This window comes from Hylaeus anthracinus, unplaced genomic scaffold, assembly GCF_026225885.1.
Source record: "Hylaeus anthracinus isolate JK02 unplaced genomic scaffold, UHH_iyHylAnth1.0_haploid 12002, whole genome shotgun sequence".
Lineage (NCBI taxonomy): Eukaryota > Metazoa > Arthropoda > Insecta > Hymenoptera > Colletidae > Hylaeus > Hylaeus anthracinus.
The window spans coordinates 9,354,770-9,373,428 of record NW_026534349.1 but is presented as its reverse complement, the minus strand read 5'-3'; the positions used below and the strand labels follow the sequence as shown (position 1 = coordinate 9,373,428).

Below are 18,659 nucleotides of genomic sequence, written 5' to 3'. Positions count from 1 at the left end.
TACGTATTAAAATAGACTAATCATATTTGAATTCATCGACAGGGTTTGAAAACCCTGAGGTCGGTTTCTCGATAAAGGAAATGTTATCACGTGGTTTACTTACAAAACTCTCAGCTTCCTTGGGTTTAGGATTTTATTTTCGCAAAACTTGCCTACCTACAAACACGACTCCAGAATCGTGTTCTCATCCTAAATAACGTTTAAAACCACATTTTGAACGAGATCTATAAGTACAAATTTTTTGGTCGAAAAATCGACAAGGTAACCCCTTGAAATTCTCAGCTTTTGGGCATCCTGAGGTCCATTCACAAAAACCTTCGGACACGGCGAAACTTTTTTAGGGTGTAGGATCGCAAAAAAAGTTTGAACCAGATCTGAAGTTTAAGAACCCTCCACAGTAATGACTCTTTGTACTCCATATGAATGCCTATCCACGATTAGTACTAGCATTACTGCAATCACTATTTTTGTTTCATTAATCTCGGTTAGTCTTCAGATAGAACATAATAAAAATAAATGTTGTAACGACAAGCTCCTCCAAAATAAAACCTTCTAACTAAATTCATAATCTACCACAAAACTTTTTATCCTGGTCCGTCTATCATGGAGCAAACATCTTTCATCATCGTCCACTTCCGACTCGTTGTTCAACCCTTTCCCTTACGGAACCCTTCTTCTCAATCATGAAACTTGCCCATCCTCGAGCGAAGCGGACCTGTCCAGTGTCGTCAGCCGAGCGCAATCTCGGCTCGCGAATTCGCGCAGGAATCCAGCCGCGCCTTATTTGCATGTAAATGTCGAGTGTCATAAAACGCAGCGACGATGTCCCGCAGCACGAGTTTTCCCGCGGGTTCTCGGTCATCAACCACGGTATTTCAATTCCATCCAACGCGACGCGGCTCTAAAACGACCGAATTGTCGCCCTCGATGCGAACATCCACCGTGGAAATTCGTCTGATTGAAAAATTGAAACGGGGTAGACGAAGCGAAGAACGCAGGAGGCCTGGGCAACGTTTGGGCGTAGCTCTTCGCGTAGAAACGATGGCGTGAGCGGGTCGGTATATTCTTCTCGAAAACGCATTCGGAATTTTCTCCGTCACGTTGAATAATTTCCGCCTTGTGGCCGCGTATCGATCCTACTCGTCGGTGCACGGATTGCGTCGCGTGGGCGGAATACGCAAAGAGAATATCGCGTCAACCCTTCTCTGGAAGACTCGTCGATAGGGTGTTATCGCGTTCATCCTTTATGGCGCTGTATTTTACATGCGTGCGTCATGGTAAGGTAAGAACGGAAAAGGAGGAACAAATACAGAGGTGAAAATACAGCGGTGGGCGCCGTAATTTAGTGGGATATTTCTCTCGAACTGCGAGGAGTGGTATTTGAAGTATTAATACATCAGCGATTCGTGCTCTGTTTGATGTCGTATGCTTACAAGTATTCGTGTGCTGTGTTAGGTAGCTAGACGACTATAGAAAGACTAATGTGTACTTTCACTCGACTTCGACGTCAAATATCTACCGGTCGCGAATATGTTAAGAAACCACAAATCAGAAATAATAGAAGATAGTGCACCTCGTAAAATCTTTTATTTTCTAATTTATTTGGAAACATGCACACGAAAAATCGAAGGCCTCGGTACAATCAAGCCGCCATACTGGTTGATGTCATCGCAGAACGTGCCAAAAACTGTCGCCCAACTGAAACATTTGTCGATAATTCCCCTCTAAGGACTCCAAAACGAAACTACAGTGCACGAAAGCTTTGAATTCGTAATTAGGACATCGCTCTAAATTTGTTATTTAAAATTGAACAACCATTCTCGCGAGCCTGTTTGCAGGGCAAACGGTAGCGAAAGGGGTGCAAAAGGAAGAACGAGAACTGCTCGGGGGTGGATGGTTCGCGAACGCGTCCGGCAGCGTCCGTGCTCGTCGAGATCAAGCGGGGGATAAAATAACCCTTGTACATTTCCTGTCGCCCCCGGTCGCTTCTGTCCCCCTTTGCTTTCATTCTGAATCCGAGCCGCGCGCTCTCGGCGGGCACAACGCGTCGCAATGCAGCAGAGACCGCTCTGTCGCGAGAACACGCGCGTCCTGATTTTCTCTCAAGAGGAGCGGAACGACAGCTTGTTTGCCAGCATCTTCTCCGCGACCAGGGAATCAGTCAAGGCCTTTCAAACCCCGCATTACGACCTATTCCACCCTTCGCTGTACACAAGAACACGCCTTGGCACGCGGGACGTATCGTTTCCTCGGTTGCGTCGCGAGTATGCGAATTAAACTAGGTGTGCTGGTACGTTTGTCACGGTTTTCTAAGCAACAGGGCCATTTTGCTTCTATTTGGTGTTTGAATGAAGCTAATTATTAGAGTGATAAGAAAACAATGGATTAAACTTTACTTTGGTGCACTACAAATTATTGACCTTTTTTTTACCATTTAGTAGTTTTTGATGCCTAGAATTCATAAATTTAAGTTGGAATGTTAAGAATCTAGCTTTCTCGTGCAATTTCAATAAGAAAACTTCAAAGTATGCATTTTAAAAAAATGTTCCGTAGCATATATTTATTCTACATAACCAACTAACAAAATTTGTTAAACTTAAATGTCCCTCATAGGGGATATCCGAGTGCATAGGGTTAATCTAGACCTGTCTTGTTGCGTATTAAAATAATAATGATACCAGCACCTGTGTGCGGACACGAAGTAGTTAACTAACCGATGGTTACCTGGAGGTAGATTGACGGAACGGACGAGCGGTATTCACCGCGAGAAAAAATGTTTGCCCGAGGATAGAATTTTCGTCAATAAACGTTCGTTCGTGACCCAGATCTCGATTGAAGCGTGTCTACCGAACGAGCTGGTTCGTTGTTCCTTGCCGACTCGAACGATAATTGAGGAGCCACGGCAATCCAAGCTCGATAACATGATAAACATTCGCGCGATGCGACCTTTCGAGGGTTTCCATATTTTCCCAAGACTTCTTTCGTCGATAAGAAGGAGCGTATCGAGTACACGCGCCGTATGTTGTACACGATCGCCTCTAAACTTTGTCGTCGAGTTTTACATCCCCCCTCTCCAAAAATATCGTGAATAGATTCTAGAGAGAATTAAATTTTAATGAAAATGTCGAGTAAACTCAACTTTTTCCAGTGAAAATAAGATCGAACCTGAAGTTTCAAATGTAATTTCGTCTACTTCGATGTTTACCCAATTTAGTCTCGTACAGTCGTCCCATGTTGATCCACCCATATGTAGCTAAACATTCTGTATACGCAACGCGTTCATCGACGAGGGAGGGACGCAAGAGGAACCCTATCAAAGAGATTACAGGGCGCGGCGGATGACGTTATGTCAGCGTCTCGCTTTATTTTCGAGTAAGAGCTCCGTACGTTCACTTGAAAAATCGGTAAAAAATGCGATCGTCGCCCCCGGATACGATCGGATTATATTTAACCTTTACAAATGGTCCTACTTTGTTCCACCGTTTCCACGGTTTTTGGCATCTCAAGATTTATAGAACTCGATAAATGGAACGGCTGAGAACGAATAGCCAAGTTCGACTCCGCCACCTTGATAAATTTCACTGAGTTCTGCTAGATTGCCAGCGAAAATTCAGTTACGTGTTCCGAGTTATCCCGATGTATCGAGAGTGTAAGTCTAAAGAAGGAACTACGGTTTGCCAGTCTTAAACGTTGCTCGAGATTCCAAGAAGATTTCAGAATGGATATAAATTAACATGAACCTCTACTAAAAATTACTTTACTCGGAACGACCGACTCCCGCAAAATCCACAAGCGACTGACTGTTAGTCGATGGTTGTCCAGGCTGGGAAATATTGGTTCTTGTGTGTCGAATAAATTCGCGAATGGGAACGGTTTCGTTAAGGAACTCGACTATGTCGTTGCGGAATTCTACATGGACATTGCTGGACCAAGTATGGGCTGCTTCATTTTGAAAGTAATAAAGATCGGCTTAGCGCTTGCGAGTTTGCGATAAAAGCGCGTTCCTCTCGAAGGGTTTCAGCTCCACTCGAAAGATGCAGCCGACCGGATAAAATCATAAGGGCTGCTTACGAAGCTTTCTCGACGGATAAATTTCTGCAGCCTGAGCTCCTGCTTTATTCGGCAAAAATTCCATCAATTTCCTCGGTCGTTGCGCGTCTAGATAATAGCGTTCACCCAAATTCTATTAAACCTGTCAAACTTGCCGGATGTATTTTCATTATTCGCTCATACATCATTGGTAAACATTCCTACATACATTCCTACATACGTTCCTTTTTATGGGTCATCCCTTGGAAACAATTTTTACAAATTGTGTACATAAAATTAACTCTTAACACTGCGACTTTTAATTATTCTCATCATACTTTGACTTGCAAGTTTTTAAGTGGCAGATTTTGAACTACAAAAAATACAATATAGTTTTTTACTCTTTTATAGGTTTTACTTGAATAGTGTGTAAGCTTCTTGGCTTGTAAGAGTCTACTTGAAGTAGAACGCCGCACATCAGTGGTGCTTGAGAGGCATACTTGGAGTGTTCAGGGTTAATTCAATTTTTAGGTTCATTTAAGGTGGAAACCGCAATTCTTGTTTAATCTATAAGGTCGACAAACAAAGCGAAGGATAAAGTCATATACAACTATTTAACGATAAAACGCGATACATATTATCTTCGACTAAATATATAGTATTCATAATAACGCAAGTAGTTTTCGATACTTGGTATGCAATTTAACAGTTTAACACACCGATCACTTCAGCCTGTTATCTACGGTTTAGTCAACTGTTCCTACTAGGTGTATTTAATTTTGAAAAATACCCGCACTGTTTCATTCGACCATCTTGGTTTCTTACAGAACAGCCTCGTTAATTTCCCAAGTAGACGTAATCCCCGTAATTGTGCCGAACAGCCGCGGCGTTAGTTGCTCGCTCTCGACGGCAGGCTTCCGTTATTTACAAAGGAAACGTTCGCACGAGCTCCGAGCGTCTTGGTAGAAGTTTTCCTAAACACAAAACGCGAGGCCTACCGAGCCACGCCGCGATGCAAATACGCCAGAGTGTGTGTTCGCAAGCGTGAAACTTGTAGAAGCGCATATTCGTAGGTTATCACGAGCGGAAGTTGGAATCCTTAACCCCTTAAGGGGTCGTGTACTTTTATTTGTCCCAGCGGAGCTCGTTAGTACCTTTACGCGCCGCATGGTAACGACGATGCGGGATTAAACAAGCTTCTGGTGGTCGGTAGTTGGCGAACGACGGCTAGCGTCGGCGCGATCATGCTCATCGCTGGACCTGGACAACTAAATTCCGGCTGCTCCTCCGAGAACGCTATATTTTCTCTCGTCCGTGAGTTCCGACTGTTTCCCGACACTGTTCGCTCTTTTCACCTGCCTTTTAACTCTTAATACGAGCCGTTACGCCTCTGCTATTACCAGGATCTGCTCGAGAACTCGCGGCCCCCTGGGCGACATCGATAAGCTCCCAGTACTGAGATAATACTAACGGCAACTCCTTTTTGGAAATTGTTGGTTGTAGTAGAAATTAATTCTGTACCTCCGCGTTCACGCTTTCATAATTCTGATTTAAATAGAAATATTTACTGGGGATGTGTTACAGTGGAGTACCGAACTTCATAGTAATGGAACACACAGTTCGACATTTGATTTTACAATTATGTATGCCCTATTGGAATGTATGAAAGGCTCAGGAATTAATTTCTACACCGAATATTTCTTCATTCATCGTTGCTATGTACAATGGACCCGTCCAAAGAAAATGTTGGTTGTAGCAGACAGTAATTCTGTACCTCCGCGTTCACGCGTTTATAATTCTGATTTAAATATAAATAGTAGGGGGACCGAAAATCGTAAATGTTAATCAACAAAATGATTTCCATCGTGTTCTAACACTTTTTGCCCGTGTAAAGGCAGTTGTTCGATTCCTAGTTTAAAAAAGTCCTTCGATTTTTCATTGAGAAACTTTTCCCAGGCTTAATCCAAGAACCCAATCGAACCGAATCAGATCGCGGTGACTATCGAGCACTTATTAATCGAGCACAGGTCTACTCCAAATAGCCGTATCGCGGGAGTCACGTTTTCAATTAACAAGTCGAGCCACGTTGCGAGTGGAACGACTTGGGATGATTTACTTTGTTATGGAAATTTACGGGGTACGCTCTTCGCCTCGCCAGATAACCAGGAAACTTTCACACAGGATGTATGCAAATTCGCGACGCAATTTCTTTTCCACGATTGCCGCGCGATACGGGTCTTCCACTTTTCCGACTGAAAAGGGATATTTAACCTTCGCAGCTTCGGCCCGCACAGGTACGTTCCCCGTCTACTTCAAAGCATCGACCCCGCTTGAACGAAAGCGGGGAATAATTATTCCCACACGTTTGAAAATGCTTCCCTGCTACGCTGTAATGAATGTCTTCTTTTTTTTCGTACCTAGAGTACATTTTCCCCCTTTTCACTTCTCTTATCTGCACCAACGTTCCGTAACTCGCGCGATAAAGTCGTATTAAGTGAAAAGCAAGAACTGCGTTACTTTACTTTTTTAATAACGAGTGACCATTCATGGGAATTCGAGCTGTATATTCGTATTCAATCGACGACATGTTAAAAGGGGCTCCGGGATATTTACAACAAATTTCGTGCAAAATGAGACTTAACGTGGGAACGTAATTAAAATGACGCGTAGCGAAAATATAACATAAAAGAAACGGGAGGAAGAGGGAAAACACGTTTAAAATTACATTAAAATACACACATTTGTATTTTAAGGGAGAATATGAAAATAATGCTGAAAATACGATGGCGTGAATCTATACCTCGACGAATCCAATCTTCTTTCTGACAGAATTATAATCGTACTTTACGCGGGTGCTTCCTATGCATCCTTTCCCGCGTTTGTCTTCCTCGCCGGAACACGCGTGTGCAATGTATCGCTTATATGAATTTTTCATGAGCTTATATAAACAGGCGAGTCGGACTGTCCAACGGCGCGCAGAAATTCGAAATGGAAAATTGCACCTGTTTCCTTAACAGGGGAACACCGCCATTCGGAGCAAAAAAAGAATATGCCGATATATGGGAATCTTCCCTGGCGATACCGAATGTACATACAAGCTAATACAAACGTTCCATAGACGCGTTAAAAGCGCGTACTTTGAACAACATTCTCGCCCATATTCGTAAGAAAGTGTCGACGATACGATAACAATTTTCCGATCCTAACGGTCCGAGGTTTCAGACGCGAGCCATTAACGCGGTCAGAAGTTGGACAATAGCAAGAAATTCGATAACCGTAATCGAGTTCGCCGCACTTCGACTATTTCAGTTAGCCGGGAATGCAACTAAAACGGCCAAGTGCAACACAGAAAACGAGAAACCTGCGTCGCTTCTATGCCTAATTTGATCAATGAGATTCGAGGGTAGATTCGTGAAGAGGATGTTTACCCAGTATTTAATTAAACTTTCAGTTAATTGCTTCTGCCGGCCGCGTCGATTGGTGCATCATCGTGTAATAACCGCGGCAAAGTGGACTTTTGCTTTTAACCGTTTTCCATACACTCTGCTCGAACTAATTTCCAGTATTCAGTGGGTTTGTATTTAATGCATATGCTTTAACGTAACTCGATACCCGTATGAAATTAACTCTTCGCTCGTCAATTTTCCAGGGTATGCGCGTCTAGGAAAATCTAGAACGAAATGTATAATTAAAAGTTTCACTTTAATTTAACGAACTTCCGCTATCGAATTTTGCTGATGAAATTGACCATTATGGTGATGAAATTTTGATTAAAATAGCCTGTGAGTATTCGTGCACGGTGATGACGCGAAAATTCTCTAAAAGTCGCGTGCCTATCTCCACCACTTCCTGTAACTAGTAGTTTCATACTAGGCAGAGAAGACTAAAGGTCTAAGAGACACTTGAACCTGAGTTAGCGCCTCTAAGACAGGATTTGCAATACATATTCCGTGCACAAAATACTCAAATAGTATTTAACTACAGAATACTTCGTCCCAGGCCTAATTCAGCCTGAAGAGGGTCGCTAGGAAACGTTCCTCGAAACCAATGATACCACGCAGGCCGTGATACGGGAAATTAAAACTCGAACAAGCCAATTACCTCGGTCCCTCGTGCTCAAAACTCTCCGTAATCTAATCACGAAAACGACATTAAGCCACGACCGAGGATACCCGTGTTCCCAATACAGGGCATACCGCTTCGAATCGTACAGTCGAGACGCGCGCGGGAAGCGAGAGGGAATCGTCCACTCTTAACAAACGACCGCCTAATACATCAAACGTAACAGCCAATCAGGGAACAGGGAGGATTTGCAAACACCAAAAGCCGAATTTGCACGGCCGAGCGGAGATACCATCCCAGGCGACGGGTTCTCGCCAATCCCTGGAATATGAATCGCTAACCGACGCTCGTAAATCACCGGCTTTCGATCGTTTCTTTGGAAAACACTGCGTGCACCTTTTGGAGTTTAATCCCGTTACGGCTCGACTTTACCGCGCGTTCTAGAGAACGATAGTAATAGAAGTACTAATAGCGATAGTAGACGTGTGACACACCTTGGAAAACTGAGAAAAAAAAGAAAATTCATGTTACAGGACTAGTGTTTCTCAACCATTAGTCATTGTAACTCGTAAGAATTAAAAATTTCAACGGATTACTTGTTGAAATTTTGAAAATCTTAAAGAGAGTAAGAAAGGTTATCATACACAAGAAGCAAATCATGGGAACGAAGAGAGGGAGTTATAAAAGACATCTCCGTCACAGTTTATGTAGTCGAAAGCAACTAATTACGATGTCAAAAAATGAGGACCTACCTACCATAAAGGAATAAACGTTGGGCTCGCGTACTCCTGGCAACTGCGTGCTCTTAGCCTACTTTACCCTACCGTCGTTTTCTGCGGTAAGGAAATATAGGTCAAAGAACGAGCCAGAAGAAGTTAGCGAAGGAAATTGCGGGAAAGCAGCGGGAAAGGAGAAGAAAGAGCGGGTGGATGCAGCAGTTGCGAAACGAGGGGATCGATAGCCATCGTCATGGCGACCATAGCATCAACTAGTCCTTACTCCGGCAGACTCTTCCTCTCTCGTATTCTCTTCGAGGCTCGCGATACACCCTGCTTCCTATCCTCGAGGATCCCGGATTCCTGGATCGCCCGAAATCCCCCCGATAATGGCGATGCGCGCATCAGAAACTCGAATCCTTCCCAACGAACCGCCCGGGAATTTCAAATCGAATAAAGGCTTCGACGCTCGTTCTCGTTGCTTGTCGAACTACGGAAAATTGTTCAGGAGTCATTCCGGTGAATCGACGAGACGCGGTTGTAAATTCCGCCTCGCTTTTTCATTAATCTTCCCTAAAAACACGCGCGGGCTCGTTCGATCCCGTTGGAATCTTTTTCCGATGGAAACGTTATTTGCGTTTTATGAGGCGATATTTTCATTTCGACGTCGAAAAATCGGGCCCTGATTTATTGCCGAGGGAGGGTACAAAATTCGGACTTCCATGAAAAATTTGATATTCGTCGCTTTGCTCGACGATTCGCCTTTATTCGAAGGACGGAGAAATACTATCGTAAAATTATGAAACGTTTAATAATTAATGGGTGGGGGGGGGGGGGATGCAGCAATTATGAGCAGAAACAGTTCCAAGCACGATGCAAACGTAGTAGGTATGTAGGTAAATATTACGTAATCTAAAGCAAATTGGGAATTGCGATTCTTTAATTACGCTCTGGGAGCTCGATATTTTTCTTTTAAATGTTGGTAATGACGTCAATACGCGGAGCACAGTTGCACGGTAGTAAACGTTCAATATTGACTGCATTCGGTATATTTCGCAAACACAAGTGGTAAGTTTCAGTCTCGTGTAAATAACCGTGCTGGGAAACCGAGTCTGTTCTTTCTTTACTCGTGGTATTTGGCCAATTGCGGTGGAGCTTGGGGTAGATGTAAAATGAACGACTCCGCGGCAGTATACATTCGACAAACCTGTGTTCTTCGACGTTTTAACATTTATCGGTAGACCCCTGGACTATCAGGACTTTTCTATTTTCACGGGAAACGTAAACTCCGTTTTCCAATTTACCTGCAATGTACGCCGTTTTTCTCAGATTCGAATCGACCGCCAGATAGGTTCCGAGCAAACTACACGTTACAATATTTAGACAATTAAACATACTGTACTTTTATATGTAGTACTACGCGTATCATAATGTAAATACTATTGGGTTGTCTGGAAAGGACGTGTCGATTGTTGGTAGGTGGTACAAGTCTAAATATATCGGAACGCTTGAAAACAAATAACATCCGTATATTTCCTAAAACGTGGAAAGTTATTTATAATAAATATACAGTCAGTTCCATAGGTATTCGCACCCTCCATTTATATTGAAGAAACTTGTCTAATTTAAATGAATGCTTCATGTTTCCAAATCAGTTTGTAATATTAAATATACATGTGTGAAGTTTATTCATGTACATATTTATAATGGAAAATCGATTTAGAAACATGAAACCTATCGTTTAAATTAGACTTTCTTCGATAGATATACAGGGTACGAATTTTTATGGGACCGAGTGTACATCAAAATTCAAACGTGCCTTCGAATTTTTCTTAAAAATTGACACGAACTTTCTGGACAACACGATATTGTTAATTTCGCTTATCAATGATGCCAGCTGGAGGAAGCTATTCCTTCCTCACAGATAATTATTTATCATAGAACGTTCCGTTGCTTTTTCCTGCGGGTCTTCTTCAGGTGTGCATGCACGCTAGAATCTAAATATTATGCAATTACACAGAACGCTGTGGTACCCTTGGAAATACACTTCGTTGAAATATTAATTAATGTCGTCGAGTTCCATGAACCCGACAGCTGGCCGTTAGTAGTTAGTCCAGTTGGCGAAACCGAAGTTACAGTAGGCAAAGTAATTTAAGGCATCTTGACAGGGATGCTTTGACACGAGAAGCTCCGTGAATTCTGCAAAGTTTACGAGACGACTGATTCGGATGGAACGAGCGAAACACTGCCTCGGGGAGCTCTGAGGCTTCGCCTCGATGCAGACCTTCTTTGAAGTCAGTGCGATACTACTCTGGGGTATTAATCAAATATAGACAAAGAGGGAACGATGCACCGAAAGCGAATTGTAGAGGTTTAGGAAACTGTAATTGCATTGACTATAACATTTAACCCTTTAACACGTTTCGAATTACGAAACGACGTTGTGTAAAGGGCTGGGAATTATAATGATGAATAAGTCCCATAGGTATTCGTACCGTCTATATTTATCGAAGAAATTTGTCTAATTTAAATGAATGCTTCATGTTTCCAAGTGAATTTGTAATTGTAAATATACACATGTGTAAAGTTTATTCAAATTTATTCAAGTTTATTCATATTTATAATAGAAAATTGATTTGACGTAGAGGGTACGAGTACTTATGGTACTGACTGTATACCATATCTTTGATTACGTGGAAGTCAAAGTTTCCAAAGTCTATCGTTAGAGAGTCAAAGGGTTAATAGACCAATTTCAGTGTGAGATTTAAAAATCTGCAAATTTCTTGTTTCGTATGAATATATACGCGTGCACGTCACGCGTGGTGACGTCGTTGAGAGATCAGTGTTTCCGTACCATGGTCAACTATATGTACATATGTTAGCACGGTGGAGCATCTCGATGGATGCGACCTAGCACCTCGAGGAGTTCTCAAGTGTTTCCGCATCAGTGGCCACGAGGCAAAGGTGGCACAAACGCTGTAACGCTCGAGTTTGCAGCTCTGAGGTCTTAAACATAACCCGGGAACCTAGGTGGTTGTCACCTTTCGCGTGACGAGTTCGCGGAAACTTCTCGATAACGTTCTTCTGCAACTTCGACGAGCAATATCTGACAAAGTTGCCCGAACCAACGATCTTTTTGACTTTTTTATGTCTTCTTCGGGATTTACTTCATGATCCTTAAATTGATCGAGTCTACCTCTAGAATTTCTAAAGAGGGTCAACAAATTTATTTCTCCGTGCGTGCTTTACGAAGACCACATTGTTCTTTTTCTTTTTCTTTTATAAGCTATTTCTTATGTATTTCGTTGTTTAGATGCCAGTATTACTATCGACATATCGCGCTGGTTTACGATTATTCTCGAGCGATTTCATCCCTCTTGTTTCTATTAAAATTTTTCACGAATTACACTTTCGTCTAGACACAACTTGGGCAATATTGCTCTCTTGGTGGCTGATAACTTTTGATAAAAAAAAAAAAAATATTGATCTCGACAAAGTACTATCCAATAAGAAATTAGGGAGAAACTAATCATTCCCTTCTTCAACTTCGCCTAAGTAAAGATGTAGCATCTGTATGCACACACGTAGAAGTCACGCCTGGAAGATCCCCAAAGTGTATTGGTTCGCTCGATTCGCCTACGAGGCAAATACATGCACGTATAAAGCACGTTCCAAATGCGGTCGAGACCTCTTTAAATTCATGAGAAGAGAAGAATGTAGTTCAAGAACTTTCCGAAAAGAGCTTTGAAAAGGAGCCCATTACGAACGGAACTTTCACGAAATCGTCGATTCCAGCGCGATTTGCCGACAAGTTTTCGACCTGTCCAGTAAACCGAATTGCGCGCCGAGCTTTGCGTTCGAACATTTCCGCGAATTATTCGCTCGTGCACCGTCGAAACTGGTTCCGTGAATATTTAAAGCGGATCAGGAGCACGTGCGATACATTTGCTATTGTATTTTAACAACGCGCAATCCTGGCGATTTGAAATTAAAATTTAATTCCATTTGCGGAGAGCCGAAAGACGCCGGCATTAGAGCGCGAACGAAACCTTTCGTTTCGGGAACGAGTAAAATTGAGAGCTGGGTTAAATTTAGAGATAAAAAGTGAATGGAATATTTCAGATCTATTCTAATTTAGTATACAATGAATACAGTGCAGCATAGCATTTTCCGGTTTAGTAAAAACGTGTTTTCATTGCATCACCACAGGTGCGCTTCGACGAGCGTTGAGAAAGGAAAATCTAAAAGCGAACTATCTAACGATATCGCTGAGAAAAAATAGAAGTTGCTTTTTTACATTTAACCCGTAGAAACCTGATTTTTCAAATTAAATTTAAAAAGAAATATCAATGTATTCATTATTTGAACAATTTTTACAGATGACGTTTGCTTTTTTAACTATTATTCAAACGAATATTGTGCAATGGTAACATACATATAGGCAAATATTACAAACAAACCAATTGCAAGTGTACAATTCGATTTAAAAGTTCGGTATCGAAACTTAGGGCATTTAAGAGTTAATGTTAACATTGAACACATCGTTATATGTAGATAAATGCATAAACAGCTGCTCGAGGGAAACGTTGTTTATCACACGCGATAGAAACTAAATAGTTAAAAGTTATGGCAGACATAGTTCCCTAACGCTGTAGTCAAGGTTCGCTTCCAAACTAATATGCATACGTATGGAATAGTGGAACACGTTTAACGCGTCCTCTACTTCAAATACCTCCTGCTATTCCTGCACGAATTAACATAAATTGCGCGGAAGTCCATTACGTGGTCAAAGAGATATGAATTTTAACGTAAAACTACAACGTGCACGGTCAGTTATTTTCAACGATACCGATTAATAGATCATTACAAATTGAATCCTTTCGGCTGGAGCGGTAGGTATCGAAATAAATATATTAATTCCAGTTCCATGAATACAGCGATAATTAATAAGATCAAACTCGAATGATGTTAATACCGATTTCCAACGTTTGTACTCTAACACGACCGTGATAGAAAATTAAAATAAATTTTAAGCGTAAGCAGGCAAAGTTTCTATAATAGCGTTGATAATGTCGGGATATTCAATTATACATTTTTTTTTTTTTTTTATTTAAATCTACAGTTTCGTCAACCAGATTACCTTCTTGTTTTAGAAGGCCAGAAGGTGGTCCGCGATGGAGGAACTTGTTCCGATTAGGATCTTGAAGGATTCCAGAAGGCTTTTTACTTTTATAAATATACCAACTATTTCGTTACCTCGATCACGGTAACGCGCTTTCTAACGTTGCGTACGATTCCACGAACGTGAAAGCGTAAAAGGCACCGTCAATGGGCCAAGGCAGTTTTTCAGCTCGAATCAATCGGAATTTATTCGCGAGTTAATCCTCAATTGTGCTAACTTCCAAGTCACTTAAATAAAAAATTGACTAAAAAAACAATACCTCGCCATCGAAACAAAAAAATTCAAAGTTCATACGTTCAACTCACGCGGAGTGAAAAAAATTCTTTTTCGAGTTTTCGTAATAACAGGCGGAAAGTGGCAACGTCGATGGTTTGTATTTTCCGCTGCATTTTTGAAAACAGAAAAATGACGAACTTCCTCTGGTTACGCATGAATTGCAAACATATTTCTATTCGAACGAAATTCCTCGTACAAACGTGTTCGATTCGGCGTAGAAGTGGCCCGTAGGCGTTGTTGAATCGGAACAGCTGCGATACGTACATTTCTGTTTTCGCGACGACTTGTCCTGCGTCGGCTTGATCCTTACGTTGATAAAGGATTAAGCCGGCCACCGGCGACGTAAGGTACATCGCGAGCCCCGAAAGTGAGACGTTTCGCAATTTCACGCTTTACAGTGGACACGGGGGACGCGTGATGCACGATGTACGACGCCTCAAATACCATAAATCTCCTGGAATTGCAGCCGGCGTTTACAGTTCGCGCGCCGCTCGATGAGAAACAACGCGCGCGCGCACGTTCGAGTGAACGTTTCCTTGAATTTATGCCACTTTTGCGAAGCACGACGGCGTAGTATCTGAAATTAAATTCAATCGGACGAAACGCGCTGAGTATACGCGGCTCGAGCCGCGCGTTCCCGCGAAAAAATTGCCGGTGTCCCGCGCGAATCTGGGAACGAGGACTGCGCATATTTCGCCGATAAATGCAATTAGTCGGCTTAATTGAAAAAGTGAAAAGTATCACGGATACGAATCGCGAGGTACAGTCGAGCGAACGTTGATCCAATTTACGCGAGAAGGGGAATCCGGAATGCGACTAACGCCTATGCGCTCCACGCGGGCCTTTATTTTGTCGGAAAAAGGAACATTTTGTTATCAATTACTTGGGGAGCATTATTTTAAATTATATTTTAACAGCCGTTATTAGCCTCGCTCAGGTTCAAAGCGATTGATGCTCTATTTTATCAAAAAAAAAGAGATCAGCATCGCTGGAAGCTATTTTTCGTTATACATTGTTTAGGATAAGTGCTTTTAATTTTGCTTTGAATACCTATGTTTAGCATCCACCTAGGTACCGCGCAATTATAGTGCTTAGATCACCGTTTGATTTTGGGAACGCCATTGCTGGTCAGTCTTCCATCAAGAAAAGGTCGTGTCGTCGCAGAAGGTGAATGATCAACTTATCGAATCGATTAAAGAGGTACTTCCAATGTAAATGTTTCTAAAGACTTTCAAATTCCATAAGAGGGTCGAGCGTCGAAGAAGATCGTGATCCAGCGTATTTTTACCGAGAAGATATAACGGAAAACGCACGCGGTTCTTTAAGAAAATCGTACAAGAATAGCAAGGAAAATATGTAAATGAAGGGAGGTAATGTTTCGATCGGTAGAATCGAAACGTCGGCGGCAGGATAACGTTCGAGAGTCTTTTTATCTTCATGCAACGGTCGTAGCGTACAGATGTACTGCATCAGTCTTTTTATACATTTCAATTTTATTATTTAAATACATCCTGTTTAACATTCCTCGCGCGTCTTAATTATTCGCGACTCTCGATCAATTCCAAATCCTACATAGATATGGCGAAAATCGTTCTTTGCAGGCTCTTCGACGAGATACTCTTGCAAAAAGAAAACAGATTCGAGGCAGGCTCTCCGCCTCGATAACGTATCGATGAGAAATGGGAATAACATTGGAGGAATTTCTTTACTCTCTTCCCATGTACCAGATTTCAAGAATAGATTTTTCGAGAATAAGAACGGCAACTTGTTCTAACGAGCAAAAGTATTTCAAGGTAGGGAACCTGTTTTCCATGCAAATATGGTGCTCTAATCTGATTGGTGTCAATGTTAGAAGGTAACACTCGCATATCATTAACCGACGAATACGAATCGACGAGCGTTCATTTTTTTAAATGCAAATCGTTCGTAGATATCGATTCGTTATTCTTAACGGAAACATTACTCATTTCATCCGTACAACTGTACGTTTTATAACGACTGAAACAAAAAGTTATATTCATCGTTGTGCCTGTTTTTCCAGGTACACGTGTTGTTAACCTTGTGTGCGTATGTTTTTTGTTCTCGAAGAATCTTCGCGAAGTAAGCGCGCGTAAATAGGAAGAAGCAATTAACGCGATTCGTTCCCGGCTCGAAAGGAAACGTTGTTAGAATTAAATTCTCTAGGAGAATCCTCTCCAGAAGTAAAATAGAATTAACGGTGAATGAATGTTGCAGTCGCCCGTGGCAACAGCTGCGCGTTGAATACAGTGCAGTTAGCAACGAATTAAACGGCAATGTCCTTCGACTCGTGCTTAAAGAACTGCAGCATTCATTTTCATATCTAGCCACAATTGCATACTTATACACCACGTTTCTAACAGGCTGAACATTATTTTCCGAGCGAAAACAGAGTCCAAGGTATCGGGACCAGGCGTAACGCCTCTCACAAGCTTGGTTCTGATCGTGAAAATTGTTATTTAATGTAGAATCACGCCTTGCGATTAGAAAAATATATTTACTGTTCGTGAGCGTATTTATTTCAAAAGCGAATAAACCTTAATCTCTTCGGGCACGGATTGTTTTTTTTTGGAAAAAGAGAAATTAAAAATGACATTGGGCCATGGCAACTGTCAACATTTTCGCGATGTAGTCGTTTTATTCCGTTTTAATATTGAATAAAAATTACAATAATATTCCCTAAGTAATTGATAAAAAAAAGCCCCTATTTCTGACGACACTAATTAACACATTCGCAACCGCTGACGTGAATTAACATCACTTCAAATTCTATTCCTGGTTACGAAAAACTTATAAAGTTATTTTTATTTTGTAATTTTTATCTTCCCCTTGACGATACAAATTTGCGATGTACAGCTTCAGAATTTTCTTATTTTCGTCAGTCTTCGGTATTATAATAGACACGTAAAATATCTGCTGGTCGTAAATGTGTTAACAGTGCTCTCGTTTTTAATTACTCGTTTCGCGACCTTAGAAGAACAGACGTCCTCGAAAACATCTGAACCACCGTTGCCTCGAATTTCAAGAACGGATCCTTCCCGAGTTTCTATAATAATAAAGGAACAGGAGACAGAAAGGCCAAACGAAAGAATCTTATTTTCCCTGGTGCGATTTCGCTGTCTGTTCTTTTCGTGTTTGGTCAGCGAAATAAGGACCCGACGGACGGAGTATCGGTTTCTGTCCTTTCTCTTCCACGGAAATAAAAGTCGTTGTTGTCGAGCGAGTCGACCGATATTGAAGAGAACTTTTCTAGGAAAAACAATGTTCTGCTACACGAGGGACACAGGATTAAATCCTTTCACTGTTCGAACAGGAACGATAACCGACGAAAGAGGGTGCGTATTTATTTTTCCGTGCTCTACCTTTATTCGAACTTACGGTTGGTCGATGCCGTATACCTGGCGCAATTCCCGGTAGATGGAATCGCTCGAACGAATTTTACGCGAAATGGAAGTACGGAAAGTTTTCATAAAGTTTCGCGAAAACGGGTGGACCGAGGATTCATCGAATGGGGGAGCATTAAAAGAGTCCTGTCTACCTAATAAAAGACGGGGAGGCTTTCGAAGTAAAAGATGACTCCGCATCGGTGCGCTTAGAGAATTCCAAAGGAACCGAGCGACAAAAGATGCAAAGGGGCGCCGATGCGACGAACAGTCGGAAAAGCGGAAAACGGACCAGTCAACCGAACACAAGTAGCGGCGATACAACTCCTTTCTGAAATAATCGAGCCGGGAGAGGGATCCCGCGAAAATGCGTGCGAAAAGCGAACGCTGAACCGTGAGAGGCTTTCGCGATTCGCAGATTAAGCTCGTTAACGGGAAAGGAGAAACGCGGGGGTCGCGGGGATGCGTCTGATAACCGGAGAATTACGACCGACAAAAGATACAAAAATATTGAGATAAAAGGCGCAAGAACGGAAATGGAACCGGGGGATATAAGAATAAAAGGGCGCGAGCGAGCAAAAGGAAGCTCGGAGGAAAACTGCCGACAGCCGAGTGCTCGAGGGGGATGCCGACACTCGTTTTGTAAACTTTTCCTGAAGGACGGGGAACCTAACGGTAATGTACAGGGTGTGCCGGGGAATCGGTCGCCGCGGTATCTCAGCTGGTTCTGAAAGTTTAACGAAATTCGCAGAGACGATTCCGAGTTGCAGAGTAATGCCTGACAGAGGTGGAAGGAAAAGAATATCGATGAACGGATGAGCACTGAAAACGAGGCTCGAAGAGCCTATATATAGGTGACGTGGCGATCAACATGTTAACAGCTGAATTCAGATTTAAATGAAAGAATGCCTCATCTTCTAAACATGTATGCACGGTCACAGGCATTTCTCCACATTATCACTTTCACGAATGCACAAACATCCGCAGTCTAGC

At 42.1% G+C, this 18,659-nt stretch overlaps 1 protein-coding gene across 3 annotated transcripts in view; it reads right to left on the bottom strand.

Annotated features, from left to right (window-relative positions):
* LOC128892113 (beta-1,4-N-acetylgalactosaminyltransferase bre-4-like) overlaps positions 1 to 18,659 on the bottom strand; it is a 94,071-nt gene that overhangs the window by 37,123 nt on the left and 38,289 nt on the right. The window lies entirely within an intron of this gene.